This window comes from Nicotiana tomentosiformis, chromosome 4 (genome assembly GCF_000390325.3).
Source record: "Nicotiana tomentosiformis chromosome 4, ASM39032v3, whole genome shotgun sequence".
Classification (NCBI taxonomy): domain Eukaryota; kingdom Viridiplantae; phylum Streptophyta; class Magnoliopsida; order Solanales; family Solanaceae; genus Nicotiana; species Nicotiana tomentosiformis.
The window spans coordinates 72,271,507-72,295,490 of NC_090815.1; the positions used below are offsets into that span (position 1 = coordinate 72,271,507).

A 23,984-nucleotide genomic window follows, 5' to 3' on the forward strand; every position below is an offset into this window, starting at 1 on the left:
ATTTCCGCAAATAAGCCTGAGTACGTACTCGTCACCTCGCGTACACGGCCTCCACATGACACAATTAGCACAAGTGACTCAAATCCTAAGGGGTAGTTCCCTCCACAAAGTTAGGCAAGATACTTACCTCAAAGAAGCTGGACTGATACTCTAAAATGACCTTCTCGAGTGAAACAACCTCCGGACGGCTCAAATCTAGCCAAAATAATTTCAAATCATAAATAAAACTCATAGGAAACAATCCCGGTTAATTAAACTTCGATCTTTAATTAAAACTAAAAAGTCAACCCCCAAGCCCGCACCTCGGAACCCGACAAAATTCACAAACTCCGAATACCCATTCCGATACGAGTCCAACCATACAAGAATTACCAAATTCCGATTTCAATTCGTCCTTCAAATCATCATTTTATATTTTTGAATGAGTTTTACAAAATTTCACATTTTCTTCCTTTCAATTCATTGATTTAATGATATAAATAAGTATGAAATCATGAAATGTAATCATTTTATGAAAGAGAACACTTACTAAAATCAAAATCGAGGCTTCAAACTCAAAAATGGACAAAAATGCCAAACCCTCAAATATATGTGATTCTGCCTAGGTTTTTTCGCATTTGCGAATAGAAACGCCGCATCTGCGGCCTCGCATTTGCAAGAAAATGTTTGCATCTTCGAAACCAACTAGCCAGCCCAGTGGCCACACCTGCGCAAGAATGAGTCGCATATGCGACTCCGCGAAAGCGCACAAACAGCCGCAGAATCGGACATCTTCACATTTGCGATCAATGGGGTGCAAAAGCGGCCATCGCATATGCGACAAAAACTCCGCAAAAGCGAAGCTTCCTCCTAGTCCTCAACATCGCAGAAGTGATAGAAACTTCGTAGAAGCGGCTCCGCATCTGCGATTACACCTTAGCAGAAGCAGATACACCAGAACACTGCCCAACAACCTTAGCCAAGAGTTTCCAAAACGATCTGAACCTCGTTCGAAACTTATCCGAGCCACTCGGAACCCCGTCTAAATATACCAACAAGTTTCATAACACAACACGGACCTACTCGAGGCCTCAAATCACATCAAACAACTTATAAACTATGAATCGCACCTCGAATCGAACTTATAAACTTTCAAATCTTCCAACATCCAAAACCCGTGCCGAAACATATCAAATCAACCCGGAATAACGTCAAATTTTGCATGCAAGTTCCAAATGACATAACGGAGCTATTCCAACTCTTGAAATCGCAATCCAAGCCTTATATAAATAAATTCAACTCCCGATCAAACCTCTTAACCTTCTAAAACTTCAACTTTCCAATATTCGCCAAAATGCATCAAATTACCCTATGGACCTCCAAATCTATATCCAGATGCACGCCTAAGTCCAAAATCACCATATAAAACTATTAGAATCATCAAAATAACATTTCGGAGCCGTCTACACAAAATTCAAGACTCCGATCGACTTTTACCGCTTAAGCTTCTAAAACAAGAATCATTCTTCCAAATCAATCCTGAATCATCCGAAATCCGAATTCGGCCACATACGCACGTCATAACACATAATGCAAAGCTTCTCAAGACTTGAAGCCATCGAACGAGATGCTAATTCTCAAAATGGCCGGTCAGTTCGTTACATTTCTTGGTCGAGATCATCATTGCATTATTCCAAAAGAATGTCCCAATTTTCTATACCGAGGAAATTATTTTTTAAACTGTGGAGATTGAACATCGTGACTCCATAGCCAGATGTTTGAAGAAAGGGATTGCATCCCGTATGTTGGGATTCAAGTTGAGTGAGAGTTAGAATAAGGTTGGCATGGTATTTTGGTGTTTGGATTTTAGGTGAAATTGTGTTGACGCTCTCAGAGATTTCTTGGTTGAGAGCATCATCATACTGTTCCAAAAGAAATGCCCCAGTTCCAGTACCGAGGAAATTAATTTGAAACAGTGGGGAGACCGAACCCTTATGTAGGGTTACCTACGTATCCTGTTAAGGCAGGAATCAGGTCAAAACGTAGTTCGGGCCAACTAGTAAAATTATAGAAAATCTGTATGGTAGCCATGAGCGGGTGATTGTTCTTTGAAAAGAATGCGATAATGAATGAGAATTCTTAGGTGAGTGGGTGGAGACTGGTAACTCTTGAATAAGAGATAGATAGTAGCATAGCTCAAGGATCTGTCTCAAATGGCGAGACTCAATAAATGTGTGAGGTATGATTGAGAAGAATACATCGAATCAGTGGAAGATGTACCAAGCTACATTGATGTATCTTTGAAAGGATGATAGATTCAAGATGATGGTATGATTATGGTGGAGGGTCATGAAGACCAGAATGGTTATGTGTATTTAAAATATCAAGGTTCAACGCAAGTCAACCAGAGTTTAGTCAGACAAAGAGGACCTAATAATGGATAACAAATAGAATGTGCATGTAACAGATAAATAATACATAAAAATGGCAGTCAAAGAAAATATACCAAATATACAAAGAATACGTAGCAAGTAAAGGATACGAAAGGATTGATTCAGCTAAAGTAAGCTACAAGATTGTGTGTACAGTGACCTAGGAATTCTAAGAGTGGATTTACCTAAATTCGAGCATGAGTTTAGGACAACTGCGAGATGGTACGTGGTTAACCTCGTATGCCAATTTCTGAAACTAGAGAGTTTTGAAAGAAGGTTCGGAGGGGTGAAAAGACAACCCTCGCGTGACTTGTGTGTGGTTGTGTACGTCCAAGTATCGACAAAAAAGTGAAGATAATTCAATAAGGAAGCACCATAAGCATGTGACAAAGAATATACAACATGTGCATCTATGAAAGAATATACAACATGGGCATCTGTGAAAGAATATACAACATGGGTATGTGTAAAAGAGAATACACAACATGGGCATATACAAAGAACGTACAACATAGACATGACAAAGAATATGCAGCCTGAAGCACACAACAAAAAATACACGACTTGAAGCATGCAACAGAGAATATGCGGCTTGAAGCACGCAACAAAGAATATACAACTCGAGGCAAACGACAAAGAATATACCGCTTGAAGCGCATGACAAAGAATACACCGCCTGAAGCGCATCATAAATAATAGACTAATTGAAGCATGCGACGACGCATATGCAACTTGAAGCAAGGAATATACAACTTAAAATAAAGAATATACAACTTGTAGTGAAGACTATACGACTTGAAACATGTGACATAAAGAATATAAATTGGAGTATTGGAGAACCTGTAATCCCTCAAGCAATTGACCGAGTCTGTTATAGTACTCTACAAAGTTATAGTACTCTACAAAATTAATTAAAGTTCAGAGTCGCCACCTAGCATTTAAGGTATACTAGGATACCTATACTATACTAGGTAATGTATATTTGATTATGGTCTACGAAACTATTGAGATTCTAGGTAAGGGTTCAAGTTATCTCGAGGGGAAGCTGCTAGGCATCCCTCAAGATCCACAAAAAATGTGGTTCATGTTTACTTGATCAAATAAGGGAGAGAAAGTTCAAAAGAATGATTAACTACGTCACAAAGGATTTCTATCAAAGAGTAGTCAATACAATTGTCATGTAGTGAGTAAATATTCAAAGCATGACCATTTTATTTATGGTAAAATATATACAACAAGATATGCAAAAGTAAATTAATAAACAATAATCTTTTTGGGATTTGATTGAAAGAAGCAGGTTCGAAATAGAGTATAAAGGAAGCTTCGACTTACAATTAAAGCCAAATATTTTAACTATAAAAGGTTAGTCTTAATTGAATAAATGTAATATATGGTGAAGAATTATCTTTAAATAAAACAACTATCAATTAGCTTAAAGAAATAATCAACTAAAGTAGGGAAAGTTGTCATAAATAGGGGAGTATAAAAGGAAACTTATCCAAAGAAATCTTACATATAACAATGGAGTAATTGGATCATATATAAGTAATGTATATCAACAAGTGAAATGTTTTAAAAGAATTTGAATAAACTTGAAGAAGTTAATTTAGGGTTATAGTCAAATGGTTTCTACAAAAGGGTTGTATTAAATGTATGGAAAGGATGAATAAATAATAGAAAGAATTATCCTCAAAAATGAATAAATGCTTTGCAATTGACTAAAATGTATAAAGAATAAAGTATGAAAATGTTTGTCAAGAGTGTATGAGTATAAATGAATTTTGAGTTTTTATGATAAAAGAAAATTAAAATCGTATAAGAATGACCTTAGAGTTTAGTTCAAAAGAATTTAAATAAATGAATGAGTAATAATGTGGATATGTAGACAATCAAATATATAAAGAGGCTAAGAGTATTACCATCCATGTACAAGAAAATCATAAAAGCTCATGAAGAATGTTGTCGTTTATCAAGTTAGACCCAATATGTATGCAGCAATTGAATTAATCCTAATATGGTAGACTCACTTATGATTTTTACAAGTCATGTCTACTTGAAGCAATATAGTCAAAAATAATTTACAAAAAAATTGGTTTAAAAGAAAGATCATGCTAATGTAATTGTTAAAAGGTAAGGTTATGTATTTTGAAAAGGGAATGAGAAGCCTTTCATTTTTATGTATACAACTAACTTAATTAATCATATAATATCAATCCCAATTAATTCAGCAAGTCCATGAACCTTCTAATGTACCATATTGCAAGTTAACTCAGTTATTTAACTATATGCAACTCACCCTCAGTGTTTAGAAAATAGATAATATCAAAGCAAGCAAGCACAATATCTATCTACAATTGTACTATACTTTTCGATTTTTTGGATACATCCTATAATAGGAAGTGCTAAGCGGGGAGCTTGACGGGGATTGTCTTCAATCTTTCTCCAAATGTCGTCTTCTGAAAGCGACTTCGTATGATAGTGCCTCACAAGATAAGAGAAGTAAAATTGTTAGCGAAGTAATATAACGTAAAAGATAGCTAATAAAGTGACATATTTTTTAAATGGTTTTTGTTTTAAAAATGAATTGTTTTGAAAAATTGCTCTTGAAAATGATTTGAAAGTGTTTTTTTTTGTTCTCGAAAGATTACTTGAAAAAAATATTTTTTGGTGAATTGTTTTTGGAAAAATAGTTTTAAAATAATATAGAAAGATACTCTCTTGAAAATGATTTAGAAAATATTGTTGGAGGCTTGGATGGTGTATACCATATAGCAATAAGACATTAGAATGCGAACGCTGACTTGGTAGCAACTCTGGTGGCCAACCGTGTTGCCTCTTAAAGCACAGACATTTACATTCTCGTCTTTTATTTTTTCCTTTGGCTTTCGTCATCGTCTCATAAATATATTTGGTTCCGGATCCGAGAGTGTAGTATCTTGTCCTTTATCAGTCAAAACTCATCATGACTAAGGCCTCAAAAATTTTATTCTCATCGGCCTGATTTAAAATTTGTGTAACTTCAACCCGTTTTCAAATATGGTAACACACATATATGAGAAATAAAGAGAGAAAAAGAACTAAGAAGCATAAGCATCACCGATTTCCATGGAGGTTGTCGGAGATGCGTCTTTTACGCCATATTTCGATAACTCTCCCTCCTTTCTTTTCCTCAAATCTGTGTTATCTTAGGAGATAAGAAGAGATGAGGAGCATGGAACAACAGTCACCGGCCGATGATCAAATCTGGCGGCGGCATGGTGGGGCGGTTGTTTGCTCTCAAAGAAGAGAGAGATGGGTATAGGCGGTTGTTGGCTTCTCTAAATGAGAGAAGTGAGAATGACAAAATATATTAGGGTTTCCTTGTTAAAAAATATGATGGGGTCCCCTTTTTGTGTAGTGTAGGTTTATTTTATTAGTGAGTGGGGTAGGAAATATGTGGCCTACATTTTTTGTGAAATAAATGTTAAATATAAAAGAAAATATGTGGTTAAAATGAAATAGAGTCATGTCACATCATGTCCCATCATGTCAAATCAAAAGACTTGTCTCATGTGATGTCTTGTCACATCACATGTGTTGTCACGTCAGATGTTGACGAAACATTGGGCCTAACTATATTTGATTCGTATTTTGAAATAAATTCTATCGGCTTTCTTGCAATTAACAGACTGGGCTATAAATTAGAAGACAATTATTTAATTTAAAATCTTGTAGTATTTATTTGAAAATGTCAAATACTACAATGATATTAGTAATTATTATTTTTTTTGCAAAGACAATAAATTGATAGAATATACTAATGTTTGAAAAATAGGACAATTACCAATAAATTATTTGAAATTTATAAAAATGCACAAAAATGATAGTATTTAACCAATTATAATAAAATGATAAAATTTTTTGTATTTTGTAAAAATGGGAATAATTATCAATAAATTACATTATAGTTAAAAATATGCAAAATACTATATTTTATTGAGCTGTCAACAACTTCCCCTCTTTGACCGAAGATGACGTAAGAGTCTTCGGGCAACGAAATTGACACCATACTCAATTTTGATCCGACATGACAGTGGGGGATGAGGAGGTTTTGAAGATTGTGACCGAACTCTGGTGTTTGAGTTTCCTACATATCTCGGGTTGCACGAGAATCAGGTCGCGTGTAGTTATGGAATATTGAGTACAACTTATGGACCGTAGCCTCAAGGAGTGGAAGACGAATGTTCGAGGACGAAATGGTTCGTGTAATCTCGACATTGCTTCCAAGATTGCCCCAGTGTCGGACTGTGGTAACACTCGTACGTGAATGTTGGATGATGGAAGGATCGATTAATGGATTATGATGTGGGTACCACCTGGCTCTGTGTTGCGTTTTCCTATATATCTCGGATGTAATGAGAGTCAGGACGATTGTAGTTCAAGAAGACGATGGATGATTTTGATTTTTGATTTTGAAAAGTTGCCCCAGCGTCAAGCTGTGATGACACCGGGTGTATTACGACTATGAGGGTTCAGATTGCCTACACACCTCATGTCAATGGGATGATGGACGATACTTGGGACATGCCATCGATTGCTTGTCGGAATGGTCGACATCCGTCCTCAAAATCTGCTCCAGTTTATTTGCTAGAAGATAATCCCACGTTGTATCGCGTCTCTGATCGGTAGAGTTGACGAAGTGTGGACTATTCTTCTGTTTGGCTTGAGAAGAGGGATATGTGATTTTTTTGAATGAAATAGGGTCCTAAGTGGGAACTCTAATTCGAAAGAGATTCGGGCTAGATACCGATCCCAAGTTGTAAAAATGGGAATACTTATCAATAAATTACATTATAGTTAAAAATGTGCAAAATACTATATTTTATTATTTTTTGACAAGAAAGCCTGCAGACTTTATTTTTTAAATACAGAGGGTCAAAATTGAGATGTCAACAATTATAAAGTCATTTTTAGCTAGATTTGAGCCGTGTGGAGGTAAATTTTAAAGAAAATGCTATTTTTGAGTGTTGATTTAGCCTAATTGAGGTAAGTATCTTGCCTAACTTTGTGTGAGAAATTTTTCCTTGGGATTTGGTCTAATTGTATTATTTGTACTATATGAAAAGACATGTTCATGAGGTGACGAGTGTGTACATGGGCTAATGTATTGTAACTGACCGGATTAGACTCTTAGGTTATTAATATGCCTGGAATTAAAGTTGTTGTCATATGGAACACATTTCATTGTTGAGTTATTCTCCGTTTCATTGTGTTGTTATTGTAATTCTTGTATACATTGTTGTTGAGTCATGGGTTATGTATTGTTATGACATTGGTATTGTTGTTTGGGCAATGTTGTGGCATATGTGCACGTGTGGTGGGAGTTTATCTATGTATTGTGATGAGATGCGCATGCAGCAACATAAGGGTCATGTCAATTGATGCGCATGCAGCGAGATAAGGGGGTTTATGCGTGTGTTGCGAGTAAAAGAAAAATTCTTCATTGTGAGACACATGCAGCGATAAGGGGGCTTATGCACGTGAAGCTATATCGGGAAATGCGCGGCGTCATAAGGATGATTTGTGATTATGAAGTGAGGTACCTCGGGGTGATTCTTGTTATAAATCTTGTACTGAAACGGCTTGAGGATTGGAACTGTCATTGTTTTTCCCCTTAATTGATTCACTTGTATTTTAACTGTGTTCGGGTTAATTTGCTATGTTATTAGATGTTTACTCTTTGTTGCCATTTAATGATTTTGCTTTTCGTTGTTAGCTTTATACTGATATTCTGCATAGGTTTTATGTCTAGTGAGTGTCTTGGGTTGAACCTTGTCACTACCCCACCGAGGTTATTCTTGACACTTACTGGGTACCGTTTGTGATGTACTCATACTACGCTTCTGCACATTTTTGTGCAAATTCAGGTACCTCGGATCAAGCCGGAGCTAGTCTGTTGAACCAGATATTGTGGAGATGTCAAGGTATACCTGCCATTTCACTCGCAGGCCTCAGAGTCACCTTCTGATGTTTTCCTTTACTATTATTTATTTTATTCCAAAACAATATTTTATTTGAGATTTCTAGTTTACTCTTAGTAGAGCTTATGACTTCGTACTACCGATTTTGGGATTATCGTTCATTTTCAGCTATGTTATGTCATTTTTGAGCTTTATATGGTAAGTATCTTATCATAGCCTTGTCACTACTTTGTCGAGGTTAGGCTCAATTAATGGTGTCCAAACGGATAAAAAAACATCATCCATCCATATTATCCACTAAAAATGGGTTTGATAATGAACTTTATAAAAATGAGTCAAATATGGATAATATCCATATTATTCACTTAAAAAATGGATAATCAATGGATAAGAAGTGGGTTAACTTTTACATTTGCGAAGACTCATATTGAAGGTTTCTCAAGTTTAGGAGGCTAGAAATTCTCCAAAAAATGATAATATTCAAGAAGCCATGGATAATATATATTTACATATTATCCGCCGATTAATCCATATTTTATCCGTATGATATATGGGTTGGGTCAGATAATATATCTATTTTTTGCATTACATATTTTGACCCGACCATATCCGATCCGACCTGCCCATTTTTTACCCCAATGCTCGATACTTACTGAGTACAAGGGGTCAGTTGTACTCATACTTACACTTTTGCACTTCTTGTGCATGTCCTAGCAGTGTTTAGAGGGGATCATAACTTGGTTATTAGAGAGACTTGAGGTAGTGTTGCTTCCCGTCCGCAGACTCCGGAGTCACCTTCGCTCTCATTATTACTATTTTTCTTATATCAGACAATATTACTTTTCATTTTAGACTTTGTATGTAGCATTCTTAGTAGCTCATGTACTCCGTGATACCAAATCTTGGGAGGTTGTGTAGAAGACATTTGGTTTTAGACTTGTTTATATATATATTTTTAAGTTTTCCTCTTATTCTATATTATTATGTTGTTATCTGCTAGTCTAGTTCTATATTATCCATGATATCAAATCTTGGGAGGTTGTGTAGAAGACATTTGGTTTTAGACTTGTATATATATATATTTCTAAGTTTTCCTCTTATTCTATATTATTATGTTGTTATCTGCTAGTCTAGTTTTTTTATATATTATTAAGTGTTGGCTTGCCTAGCAAAAGGTGTTAGGTACCATCATGAGCCTCGTTGGTTGGGATTTTGGGTTGTGACAAAAAAAATCAGACAACAAGCTGAAGAAAATAACAGAATCAACAATAAGGTACACCTTAATGGAAGGAGTTAACAACCTATCCTAGTTAACCTGGTCAAAGCATATACAAATTCACCAAATCTATATATAGAAGAAGATATACATCTAGTGGCACTTACTCAGCTACTTCTACATGAATGTAGAGACTCTTTATATGAATAAGGTCAAGTTTCATTAATTACCATTATACAAATGCCCTTGGATGCGCCTAGTGTCCAGGTATGAAGGAGACTCTTTATTTACATCAATCGACACCTTTCAAGTGTCTAGCAGTTCATTAATAAGTACCATGTGTACGTAAGAAAATATCTGAAAGCACATGGAGAAAAGTGCATGTATGTGGCGTATATGAATGCATAATACATATCTTATACCAACATCTCAATTCAATAAATCACAACAATGTTGCAGCGAGAAACTCGATCTCATGGCCATACTGTGCAGCATGCACCCGAATTCTATGCTGCGCACACTCGATCCCATTATATCAATTAGTACAAAAGAGTAACAACCAAACCAACAACCCAACAAGGTAACTGTAACAAAGGAATAAGGCATATATGGAATAACAACAAACAAGGTAGAAGGTATATACGTGATAGTGACAACAAAGGCCGAAGGCACAATTGTGACAACAACAATCAAGGTAGAAGACAAATATATAATAATAAAAAATGAAGTAGGAAACATAAATTTGATAGTAATAAGCTAAGTAGGAAATGTAGATGTAACAGTAAGTAGGAAACATAGATGTGATAGTAACAAGCCAAGGAAGAAATATAGATGTACGGTAACAAACCAAGTAGGAAACTAAAGGTAATAGTAAAAAATAAAATAGAAAATATAGATTAATAGTAACAAACAAGATAGGAAACATAAATATGATAGTAACAAACAAGATAGGGAAGCATGAATGAGCAACCAAGGTAGAATGCATGTATGCATCTAAGAAACGAATAAAATTAACATAAAATCTGACTCCCATCCTCTCCTCACGGAGTCAACCAACGTGCCAATCTCATATCAAATCGCACAGAAATATCCATCGTGCCAATCTCATATCAAACCACACAAAAATATCCATCGTTCCAAATATTCCCCCAAGTCCCCAATCATGATCTTTAATATTAAAATAAAGAAGCTCAAGTAGCACAAGAATAATAGGTATAGATATGTGTTCGTAATATAGGTATGACTACAATCAAATCAAGTATATCAATAATTTCAAGAATACCCTTCATGCTAATTTAAGATGTCATATGCCTAAACATGATTTGTAACATGGATAATTGTTCTCATGTAATTTTATAAGCAAATGAAACGTAAGTTAAGAAGATCATAAAGTTCAACAAGGCACAAAGAAGTATGTAATCAACCCCCGAGCATGGATAACCCTGGCACATACAGATATGCTCGTCACCTCGCATATCCATCACCCTTGCATGTAGCAAACAATATCATTTATTGGGTTAAATTCCCTTAAACCAAATCTAGGCAAGTCACTTACCTTATCTCGAAACAAGTCCAATAACCCAATACTGCTTATCCTTAGAAATACTCCTCAATATGATCAAAACCTAGTCAAATATCATCTAAGAAAATCAAATAATGCTAAAGAAAACATATTCGATCAATAAAGGTTTAATCATTGATGAAATCTCAAAAGTCAATAAAAAGTTAAACCGGGCCCACATGGTCTAAATCTGAAATCAAAACCAAATCCCAATGAACTATTCTTCCCCGCATCAAAATACATAATTAGTTTCAAGATCCGACCTCAAATTGAGGTCCAAATCCCAAATACTAGCTCTCTTAAGTTATTGTGATGACCCAAAATGTCATCTTTAAATTTAATAAATAATTCTGTATTTTAAGACCTCAAAAAGCACTAATTATTATTCCTCAACTTTAGTGCACAGTCCGTAAAATTTTTCGGAAAGTTTTCATGTGAAAAATGGATTAAAATGTGAAATAGAGCTTTAAAACCCAAGTGAGTTGACTTTGGTCAACATTTTTAGTAAACAGACCCGAATCAGTATTTTGACAGTTTTAATAGCTCCGTATTGTAATTTGGGACTTGGGCGTATGCCTGGAATTTAATTTGGAGGTCCCTAGCTTAAGTTCTAACCATTTAACGGAACTAGCAATTTAAAGACTAAAGATTTCCAAGTTTGACCACAGGGTTGACTTTTTGATATCGGAGCCGGAATCCGATTCTGGAAATTTGAACAGTTCCATTATATCATTTATGACTTGTGTGCCAAATTTGAAGTCATTCCGGATTTATTTAATATGTTTTGGCATGAGATTTGCAAATTGAAAAGTTTAAAACTCAAAGATTGAATCGGGGTATGAATTGTAATTTTAGCATTGTTTGACATGATACGAGACTCCCAGTAAGTCCGTATTATATTATTGGACTTGTTGGTATATTCGTACGGGGTCCCGAGTACCCCGAGAGTGATACGGATTGAAATCGGATCAAGAATTGGACTTAAGTAAAATCTAAAATTTTCTTTCTGTTGTAATCGCACCTGCAGATTTTTGCCCGTAGGTGCGAGCTCGCAGAAGCGAGACTTCCATCGCAGATGCACCCAGGCATGTCCAGGCTTTGATCGCAGAAGCGGACAGCTTCTCGCAGAAGCGTGTCCGCATATGCGCACCAAATCACGTAGATGCGGGACTGGGCTAGCCTGGGGTCTTCGCAGGTGCGGCCTTTTTGTGCAGAAGCAAATGTCGCAGGTGCGACAGGAGTGTCCGCAGATGCGGAACTTCACCTGGCAGCCTGGCATCACAAATGCTAGCTTTGTCTCGCAAATGCGAGTCCACAAATGCGAAACTTTTATCCGCAGATGCGAAATGAATGGGCAGAGCTCATAAATTCGGAAGTCGCCATTTTTACTCATTTTTGAGTTTCAAGTCTCGGATTTGGGCGATTTCAAGGGAGATTTTTACGACTTTAAATTGGGTAAGTGTTCTTTAACCAAAAGTTATTATATTTCACAAATCCATGTCTATATTCATCATTTATTTCGGATTTAGATGGAAGAATTCAGATTTTTATAAAATCTTTCAAAAACGAAAAGTTAAGATTTGAAGGTCCATTTGATATCAGAATTGGACAATTTTTGTATGGTTGAACCCGTATCGGAACGGGTATTCGAATTTTGCGAGTTTTTTTGGGATTTGAGATGTGAGTTCCACTGTCAAATATTTTAATGAATTTCGGATTTTTATCCGAAAAATTAGTAAATTCATATGGAATTAATTCCTATGATTCGTATTGAGTATATTGAATTGTTTATGAATAGATTTGAAGCTTTTGGAGATAAATTTTAAAGGAAAAGCTGTGGTCGAGTAATTGATTGGAATTTACAAAGCGAGGTAAGTGTCGTGGTTAACCTTGACTTGAGGGAATAGAACCCTTAAATTATTTGTTATGTGAAATGCATGTGAACGACGTATAGGCGAGGTGACGAGTGTCTATACGTCGTCAAATTAATTGTTTGTGTATTTATTTGAAAAATCATAAATTATTTTAAATTATGAATTAATTGTCATAATAATTGTTTCTCTCCTATTCTTTGTCAAATATTAATTCTTGAATTCCTGCATTAATTATTACATGCTATTTGAATTATGTGCCATAATTGTTATTTGACATTTAGCATATTAAATATTAAACTCCATATTCTCTCTCTGATTTCTATAATAATTTGCTAGTTGCCTTTGTTTGTTTCGTAATTAAATCATAATTATTGTATGCTTGTTGTCTTATAATTTTATATTAATTGGTGCATTTATTTTGGAAATTCTTCTATAAGAATTGGTAAGTGAATATGTTGGAGGAGCGGATTGCACGCCACAACATGATTGATTATAATGAATATATTGGAGGATCGGGTTGCACGCCGCAACAGACTTATTAAAAAGTCCATATTAGAGGATCGGGTTGCAGGCTGCAACAGACTTATTAAAAGTCCATATTGGAGAATCGGGTTGCATGCCGCAACAGACTTATTAAAAAGTCTATATTGGAGGATCGGGTTGTACGCCGCAACAAACTTATTAAAAGTCCATATTGGAGGATCGGGTTGCATGCCGCAATAGACTTGTTTAAAAGTCGACATACATATATATATATATTGGGGGATCGGGTTGCACGCCACAATAGACTTAATTAAAATGAATATATTATGAGAGCGGGTTGCACGCTGCAACAGAATTGAATGTATATATTGTAGAGCGAGTTGCACGCTGCAACAGAATTGATGAAAATGATAATTGGTTATGACTGCTGAGTTGGCTTCAATTATTATGAATGAGTTACCTGAACTATTTTTATTATTGTTGTTGTTACTAATATTGCATACAGGTTAATGTAAGTGACCCGCCTTAGCCTCGTCACTACTACACTCTGCACTTCTTGTGCAGATTTCGGAGTTGGTCCCAGCGGCGCACCATAGACTTGCTCGAATTTTAGCTACCAGAGGAGACTTGAGGTATAACTGCATGGCGTTCGCAGTTCTGGAGTCCCCGTCTATATAAATTTAGTTGTGTGATTATTTCCAGATAACTTATTTTATTCAAACCTTTATTTATATAATTCTAGAAGTTCGTGCACTTGTGACACCAATTCTGGGATGGTATTTAGACACTGATATTTTTATGTATTATTCACTCTATTTCAGACATTACTTCCCCAATTGTTCTCTGTTATTAATAAATTTAAAAAAAAAAATTTTAAAAATGGATAATATTATTCTAACGTTGGCTTGCCCAGCAAGTGAAATGTTAGGCGCCATCACGGTCCGAAGGTGGAAATTTTGGGTTGTGACAGTTGGTATCAGAGCACTATGTTACATAGGTCTCACGAGTCATGAGCAAGCTTAGTAGAGTCTGAAGGATCGGTACGGAGACGTCTGCACTTATCTCTCAGAGGCTATGAAGTTTAGGAACAATATCACTTCTTTCTTATTTTGTCGTGTGAATTTATTCTATCATCGATGATTGAACCATTCTACTCTTATTCTCTCGCAGATGGTGAGAACACGTAATACCTCTACCAATGGACAGGGACCATAACCCCATGTGGCAACTATAACCAGGGGTAAAGGTCGAGGTCGAGGTCATGCTAGAGGCCGAGGCCGACGCCGAGGTAGAGCTCAGTCCTGAGCTCGAGCAGCTGCACCTATTATAGAACCTCAGGTGGACCTTCAGGAGGAGGTTCCAGTTCAGAATGTACCAGTTGGACCAGTTCAGGTCCCGGAAGGATTCATAGCCACTCTAGTACTTCAGGATGCTCTAGTCCGTACGGTAAGTCTTATGGAGGACATGGCCCAGAATGGTACATTTCCATGGCACCAGCCATCTCACAGGCTGGGGGAAGAGCACAAACTCCCACTACTCCCGCTCCAGAGCAGATGGCTCCCCAGAATCAGGCTCCAGCAGCCTCGCCAGTTGGGGTAGTTCAGCCAGTCATTGTGGTACAGACCGGTGATAGGCCCGCCATATCTTTTGAGGCCTTATTGAGACTGGATAAGTTCATTAAGCTCTTTCTAGTTCACTTCAGTGGTACACCTTTTGAGGATCCACAGGATTATCTTGAACGCTGCCATGAGGTGTTGCGGAACATGGGTATAGTCGAGACCAATGGGGTTGATTTTGCTGTATTTTTAGATGACGGGTTCCGCCAAGAGGTGGTGGAGAGATTATACATTGACCCGACCAGTTGGATCACCTGCACTTACATGGGAGCAGTTCTCTCAGGTATTTCTGGAAAAGTTCCTCCTTATCACACTAAGAGAGGAATTCCGCAAGCAATTTGAGCGTCTACAGCAGGGCAGTATGACTATTACTTAGTATGAGTCCCTTTTTGTGGATTTGGCCCGTCATGCTCTCCTTTTACTACCTACGGAGGGAGAGAGAGTGAGGAGGTTTATTGAGGGACTCACTCACCCTATCAGACTTCAGATGGCCAAGATGACCGGAAGTGACATTTCTTTTCAGGCGGCTGCTAATGTCGCAAGGAGGATCAAGATAGTTCTTGCATAGGAGAGAGGGCAGAGGTCCGATAAGAGGCCTCGTCAGTTCGATAGTTTCAGTAGTTCCTCTTCTGGAGGCAAAGGTAATTTTGGTAGGGGTCATCCTCCCAGACCATTTCATTCAGTACTTCATGTATCTCCCGGTGCTTCAGGGAGTCACAGTCCTATTATGCCTTACTATGGGCAGCCAGCATTCAGTGCACATTAGTGCACCACCACTCTAGAGTTACTACAGCTGTTATCCGGCCCATCTGGTTTAGCTTCAGCTTCAGCAGCCATGACATCAGGATGGGTGTTATGAGTGTGGTAACATTGGTCACATCAGGAGGTATTGCCCTAGATTGGCGAGTAACATATCTCGACAAGATTCTCGTGCCATCATACCGGCACCGGTTGCTTCACCGCCTGTTCAGCCAGCTAGAGGTAGGGTCAGGCAACTAGAGGTGGAGGTCAGGCCATTAGAGGTGGAGGTCAGGCCACTAGAGGTGGAGGTCAGGCCATTAGAGGTGGAGGTCAGGCCATTAGAGGTGGAGGCCAGCCCGTTAGAGGACGTTCCAGGGACGCAGTTCAGAGTGGTGGGGCCCAACCCCGATTTAATGCTTTTCCAGCTAGGCCTGAGGCCGAGTCATCTGATGTTGTGATCACATGTATTATTCCAGTTTGCCATAGAGATGCTTCTGTTCTTTTTGATCCAGGATCTACTTATTCCTATATGTCCTCCTATTTTGCTTCATATTTGGTTGTGACTTGTGATTCTCTGAGTGCTTTTGTGTGTGTATCTACACCATTGGGAGACTCTGTTATAGTAGATCATGTCTATCGTTCACGTGTGGTTACTATTGGTAATCTTGAGACTAGTGTGGATCTTCTACTTCTTGACATGGTAGATTTTGATGTCATCTTGGGTATGGATTGGCTGTCCCTTTATCATGCTATATTGGATTGTCATGCCAAGACAGTGACCCTAGCTATGCTGGGGTTACCTCGGTTAGAGTGGAAAGGAACTTCTGGTCATTCTTCCAGTAGGGTTATTTCTTATATGAAAGCTCGGCGTATGGTAGAGAAAGGGTGTCTAGCCTATTTGGCTTATATTTGCGATCCCAATGAGGATGTTCCTTCTATGGACTCAATTCCAGTTGTTCGTGAATTTCCAGAAGTATTTCCTGCAGATTTTTCGGGGATGCCACCCGACAGAGATATTGATTTCTGTATTGATTTGGCTCCGGGCACTCAGCCCATTTCTATTCCACCATACCGTATGGCCCCGCCAGAGTTGAAAGAATTGAAAGAGCAGTTACAAGACTTGCTTGACCGAGGATTTATTAGACCCAGTGTCTCACCCTGGGGTACACCAGTATTATTTATAAAAAAGAAAGATGGTTTATGCGGATGTGTATAGATTATCGGCAGCTGAACAAAGCCACGATAAAACAAATATCTGCTGCCAAGAATTGATGACTTATTTTATCAGCTTCAGAGTGCCAAGGTATTTTTGAAGATTGATTTGAGGTCTGGTTACCATCAGTTGAAGATTAGGGCATCTGATGTCCCTAAAATAGTTTTTCGAACTCGGTATGGGGATTACAAATTCCTAGTGATGTCATTTGGGTTGACAAATGCCTCGACAACATTTATGGATTTGATGAATCGAGTGTTCAAGCCTTATTTGGATTCTTTTGTGGTTGTATTCATTGATGATATCTTGATTTACTCCAGCAGTCAAGAGGAACATGAGCAGCATCTTCGAAGTGTGCTTCACACCTTGAAGAATAATCAGTTATATGCCAAGTTTTCAAAATGTGAGTTTTGGTTAGACTCAGTTGCCTTTTTGGGGCATGTTGTATCGGCAGAAGGCATAAAGGTGGATCCTAAGAAGATTGAGGCTGTTCAGAATTGTCCTAGACCTACTTCAGTTACAGAGATCTGGAGTTTCCTGGGTTTAGCAGGTTATTATCGTCGGTTCGTAGAAGGGTTTTCATGTATAGCAAGCCCATTGACTAGATTGACCCAGAAAGGTGTCCCATTCAGATGGTCAGACGAGTGTGAGATGAGCTTTCAGAAGCTCAAGACCACTTTGACTACGGCCCCAGTGTTGGTATTACCCATAGGTTCAGGATTGTATACAGTATATTGTGATGCATCTCACATTGGTCTTGGTGCAGTATTAATGCAAGATGGCAAGGTAATTGCAAATGCGTCGCGGCAGTTGAAGGTTCACAAGAAGAATTATCCTGTTCATGACTTAGAATTGGCAGCCATTGTTCATGCGCTGAAGATTTGGAGGCATTACCTCTACAGTGTCTCGTGTGAGGTATTTACTGATCATCGTAGCCTTCAGTATCTGTTCAAACAAAAAGATCTTAATTTGAGGCAGAAAAGATGGTTGGGGTTGTTGAAAGACTATGGTATCACCATTTTGTATCACCCCGGAAAGGCCAATGTGGTGGACGATGCTTTGAGTAAAAAGGCTGTGAGTATGGGCAGTCTTGCGTATATTCCGGTTGGTGAGAGGCCATTAGCTGCAGATGTTCAGACTTTGGCTAATCAGTTTGTGATTTTAGATGTTTCAGAACCCAGTCGGGTTCTAGCTTGCACAGTCGCTCGGTCTTCTTTATATGAGCATATCAGAGAGAGGCAGTATGATGATCCTCATTTACTTGTCCTTAAGGACACGGTGCGGCACGGTAATGCCAAACAGGTTATTGTATGGGAAGATGGAGTCCTGCGAATGCAGGGCCATATTTGTGTGCCTAATGTGGATGGGCTTCGTGAATTAATTCTTGAAGAGGCACACAGTTCCATGTATTCTATTCATCCAGGTACCACTAAAATGTATCAAGATTTACGGCAACATTATTGGTGGAGGAGAATGAAGAAGGATATAGTGGCATATGTAGCTCAATGTCTGAATTGTCAGCAAGTTAAGTACGAGCATCAGAGACCTGGTGGTTTGCTTCAGAAGTTAGAAATTCCTGAGTGGGAGAGGGAGTATATCACTATAGATTTTGTTTTTGGGCTCCCACGGACTCAGAGAAAATGTGACGCAGTTTGGGTCATTGTGGATAGGTTGACCAAGCTAGCGCATTTCATTCCAGTGGCAGTTACCTATTCTTCAGAGAGGTTACCTGAAATTTACATTCGTGAGATTGTCCGCCTTCACGGTGTGCCCGTGTCTATTGTTTGGGATCGAGGTACGTAGTTTACCTCATATTTCTGAAGGGCTGTACAACGTGAGTTAGGCATGCGGGTGGAGTTGAGTACAACATTTCATCTACATACAGACGGACAGTTAGAGCGCACTATTCAGATATTGGAAGATATGCCTCGCGCTTGTGTTATAGACTTTGGAGGTACTTGGGATCATTTCTTGCCACTTGCGGAGTTTGCTTATAATAATAGCTACCAGTCGAGCATTCAGATAGCTCCATATGAAGCATTATATGGAAGGCGATGCCAATCGCCAGTTGGTTGGTTTGAACCGGGAGAGGCTCGGTTGTTGGGTACCGATTTGGTACAATTTGCTTTGGATAAGGTCAAGATTATTCAGGATCTACTTCGCACAACTCAATCTAGGCAAAAGAGTTATGCCGACTGTAAAGTTCATGATATTGTATTCATGGTTGGAGAAAGAATATTGCTCCGGGTATCACCTATGAAAGGTGTAATGAGGTTCGGAAAGAAGGGCAAGTTAAGCCCTAGGTATATCGGACCCTTTGAAATTCTTGAAAGGGTGGGTGAAGTAGCCTACAGGCTTGCATTACCACCTAGTTTATCATCGGTTCATCCGGTGTTCCATGTGTCTATGCTCCGGTAATATCATGATGATCTGTCACATGCGTTAGATTTCAGCTCAGTCCAATTGGACAAAGATTTAATTTACGAGGAGGAGCCGGTGGCTATTGTAGCCCGGCAGGTCCGACAGTTGAGGTCTAAGAGTTATCCTTCAGTTCGGGTGCAATGGAGAGGTCAGCCGGTAGAGGCATCTACCTGGGAGTCCGAGTTGGACATGTGGAGTAAATATCCACACCTTTTCTCCGGCTCAGGTACTTTTTTTTTCTTAACTCCGTTCGAGGACGAACGTTTGTTTTAGAGGTGGAGAATATGATTACCCAAAATATCATCTTTAAATTTAATAAGTAATTCTGTGTTCTAAGACTCAAAAAGCACTAATTATCATTTCTCGACTTGCGTGCGCAGTCCGTAAAATTTTCCGAAAAGTTTTCATGTGAAAAATGGATTAAAATGTGAAATAGAGTTTTAAAACTCAAGTGAGTTGACTTTGGTCAACATTTTAAGCAAACGGACCTAGATTAGTGTTTTGACAGTTCCTGTAGCTCCGTATTGTGATTTGGGACTTGGGCATACGCCCGAAATTTAATTTGGAGGTCCCTAGCTCAAGTTATGACCATTTAACGGAACTAGCAATTTAAAGGCTAAAGATTTTCATGTTTGACCACAGGATTGACTTTTTGATATCGGAGCCGGAATCCGATTCTGGAAATTTGAACAGTTCCGTTATGTCATTTATGACAGTTCTGGAATCATCATTTATTTCGGATTTAGATGGAAGAAATAAGATTTTTATAAAATCTTTCAAAACCGAAAATTTAAGATTTGAAGGTCCATTTTCTATCAGAATTGGACAATTTTTGCATGGTTGAACTCGTATCGGAACGGGTGTTCGGATTTTGTGACTTTTTCGGGATTTAAGATGTGGGTCCCACTATCGAATATTTTAATGAATTTTGGACTTTTATCCGGAAAGTTTGTAAATTCATATGGAATTAATTCCTATGATTCGTATTGAGTATATTGAATTGTTTATGAATAGATTCGAAGCTTTTGGAGATAAATTTTAAAGGAAAAGCTGTGGTCGAGTAATTGATTGGAATTTTCAAAGCGAGGTAAGTGTCGTGGTTAACCTTGACTTGAGAGAATAGAACCCTTAAATTATTTGTTACGTGAAATACTTGTGAACGATGTATAGGCGAGGTGACGAGTATCTATACGTCGTCAAATTAATTGTTTGTGTATTTACTTGAAAAATCATACATTATTTTAAATTATGAATTAATTGTCATAATAATTGTTTCTCTCCTATTCTTTGTCAAATATTAATTCTTGAATTCCTGCATTAATTGTTACATGCTATTTGAATTAAGTGCCTTAATTGATATTTGACATTTAGCATATTAAATATTAAACTGCATATTCTCTCTCTGATTTCTATAATAATTTGCTAGTTGCCTTTGTTTGTTTCATAATTAAATCATAATTACTGTATGCTTGTTGTCTTATAATTTTATATTAATTATTGCATTTATTGGGGAAATTCTTCTATAAGAATTGGTAAATGAATATGTTGTAGGAGCGGGTTGCACGCCGCAACAGGATTGATTATAATAAATATATTGAAGGATCGGGTTGCACGCCGCAACAGACTTGTTTAAAAGTCGACATATATATATATATATATATATATATATATATATATATATATATATATATATATATATATATATATATATATTGGGGGATCGGGTTGCACACCGCAACAGACTTGATTAAACTGAATATATTGTGAGAGCGGGTTGCACGCTACAACAGAATTGATGGAAATAATAATTGGTTATAACTGCTGAGTTGGCTTCAATTATTATGAATGAGTTACCTGAACTATTTCTATTATTGTTGTTGTTACTAATATTGCGTACAGGTAAATGTAAGTGACCCGCCTTAGCCTCGTCACTACTTCGTCGAGGTTAGGCTCAGCACTTACCAGTACATGAGGTCGGTTCTACTGATACTACACTCTGCACTTCTTGTGCAGATTTCGGAGTTGGTCCCAGCGGCGTACCATAGACTTGCTCGGATTTCAGCTACCAAAGAAGACTTGAGGTATAACTGTATGGCGTTTGTAGTTATGGAGTCCCCGTCTATATAAATTTAGCTGTGTGATTATTTCCAGACAACTTATTTTATTCAGACCTTTATTTGTATAATTTTAAAAGCTCGTGCACTTGTGACACCAATTCTGGGATGGTATTTAGATACTGATATTTTTATGGATTATTTATTGTATTTCAGACGTTACTTCTGTAATTGTTCTCTGTTATTAATAAATTTAAAAATTGTTTTTAAAAAATGGATAACATTATTCTAACGTTGGCTTGCCTAGCAAGTGAAATGTTATGCGCCATCACGGTCCGAAGGTGGGAATTCTGGGTCGTGACAGTTACTACCCAAAAATCCTATTTCTACTCAATGAAATCCTAGATATAGGTACGCAAATCTATGGGGTATAATGGAAATTAATCAAAAACAAGTAAAAGTTACTAATCTTTGAAGTTGGGAAGAAAATACTCTTAAAACTTACCTCCTAATGAAGCCTAGGTCTAATAAATTTCTGGACTTCGCAAATGCGACCACATCTTCGCAATTGCGAACCTCCCCCTAGGCTGAGCTCCTTCGCAAATACGAGCCAACATTCACAAATGCGAACCTCGCATTTTGGACAATGCATTGCAATTGCGATAAAGCCTGAGCTCTCCCAAATCTCACAAATGCAAGTCAAAAATTTGTAAATGTGGAACTCGCATTTGCGAACCTGCTGTCACAATTGTGACAACAACAGCACCAGCAAATTCAACACTTTCTAAAACAACTCGAAACTTATCCAAAACTCGCCTGAGTGCCTCAGGACCTCATCCAAACATTCATAAAAGTATATTAACCTCACATGAACTCGCTCGTAAGCTAAAAACATGAAAAACAACATCAAAACTAAGAATCAAGCATCAAAATCCAATGATTCAAATGTTCAAGAACTCAAATTTCCAACTTTCAACTATAAGCACCGAAACGACCTCGGATCACCCAAGACCCAACCAAACAAAATATATGTACAATATTAAAATCATCATATGAACCTAATAGAATCGTCAAAATACTAATCCAAGGTTGTTTACTAATGTAACACTCCAAAAATTTGGACTAGGTGTGGACGTGTTAAATGAGTATTAATATGACATCTTAGACGTATGAATTCCTATAGGGATGAGTATGGGTGGAAATAGTTGTTTTGTAATAAAGACGGAGAGTGGGGTGTATAAGATTCGATAAATTCGACTAAGTTTATGAAAGGTCTGTCTTCCAGCAGGATCTCGTGCAAATCTGTAAGGATTTGGGACAAGATAAAACATGAAAGTTGTATCCCTTTGAATTATCTTTCCACCTATGTATCGTGGATCCCGAATGGATTTCTGAGTAAAAGGTTATGTGCGGTTTACTGGACAATGCGCAGTATGCGCGCCCAGGTGTGCGCCCAGATGGTCCCGTGTGCGGTCGCACACTTGTGGCAGTGCTACTGCCCTACTGAGCGTCCAGGTACGCGGTTGGGTCTTCCGGTGCGCGAGAGCGCACCCGGGGGGTCATTTCAAACGCCCTACTTCATCCCCCACACCCCTAAACACAAAACACTTGCTCTAGAAAGGGAAGCTCTTAAGAGCCTAACTCTTCAAAGGCCCATCCACCATGCAAGGTAAGTTATAATGGTGATGCTAAGTTTATTTCAATTCTCCAACACCTTATTAAGATGGGTAAACCCTTCAATTCAAGAGACAAAACCCTAGAACTCGAATTCAAGAGGACTGGACGTCAAAAGGTAATATCTTCACCCTCTAAATGATTATAGCATTGGATTAATGATTATAGACTATATATTCATGAGATATGAGTTGATGGGTTTGATTGAAAAGCATGAACGATTATATGTATGGGTTGTTGGTTGTTGATTATTGGTTAGGGGTATTTTATATCTTATGGGTGATGGAGAATGATATTGATTATAAGAAATTTGAGATTTTAGAATTTATCTTGGAGCAAGAGAATGGGTTGTTGGGTGTAGAAACATAATTAATGAGGGTTATGAGGCTTTACGCCCATAAACTGTTTGATGAAATATCTAAGTGACCAAAACATGATTATTATTGCTAATATGGAATCCCTTTGACTTGTAATGATATAGATTAAAGTTGAAAAGGTTGGCGAATGTTGTATTACCCTCAAGAGTAGAAAGTTATGGTATGTGAGGCTAACTCTCTATGTTTGGGAATGTTAATGATTCTCCCTACAGTACTATCTTTTACGACGTTACTAATTTCCTCAGAAATATAGTTAAACTTAGTTCCTTGAATAGTTGCAGAACTTCTATTCTCTAGCTTCTTAACCCGTTCATAGCTTTCATTCCGAACGTTGTGAGCTTAGTGTGTAATCAATATAGACTTGTGTTTGATGCCCATGAGTC

At 37.7% G+C, this 23,984-nt stretch overlaps 1 long non-coding RNA gene across 1 annotated transcript; it reads right to left on the reverse strand.

Moving 5' to 3' along the window:
- Window positions 1-4,668: 4,668 nt before the first annotated feature.
- LOC104099762 (uncharacterized) lies at window positions 4,669-5,777 on the reverse strand. The gene is made up of 2 exons (XR_687079.4): window positions 5,177-5,777; window positions 4,669-4,893 (listed from the first exon to the last, which is right to left on the reverse strand). It is a non-coding gene; the product is annotated as an uncharacterized lncRNA (long non-coding RNA).
- Between the last annotated feature and the right edge of the window lie 18,207 nt (window positions 5,778-23,984).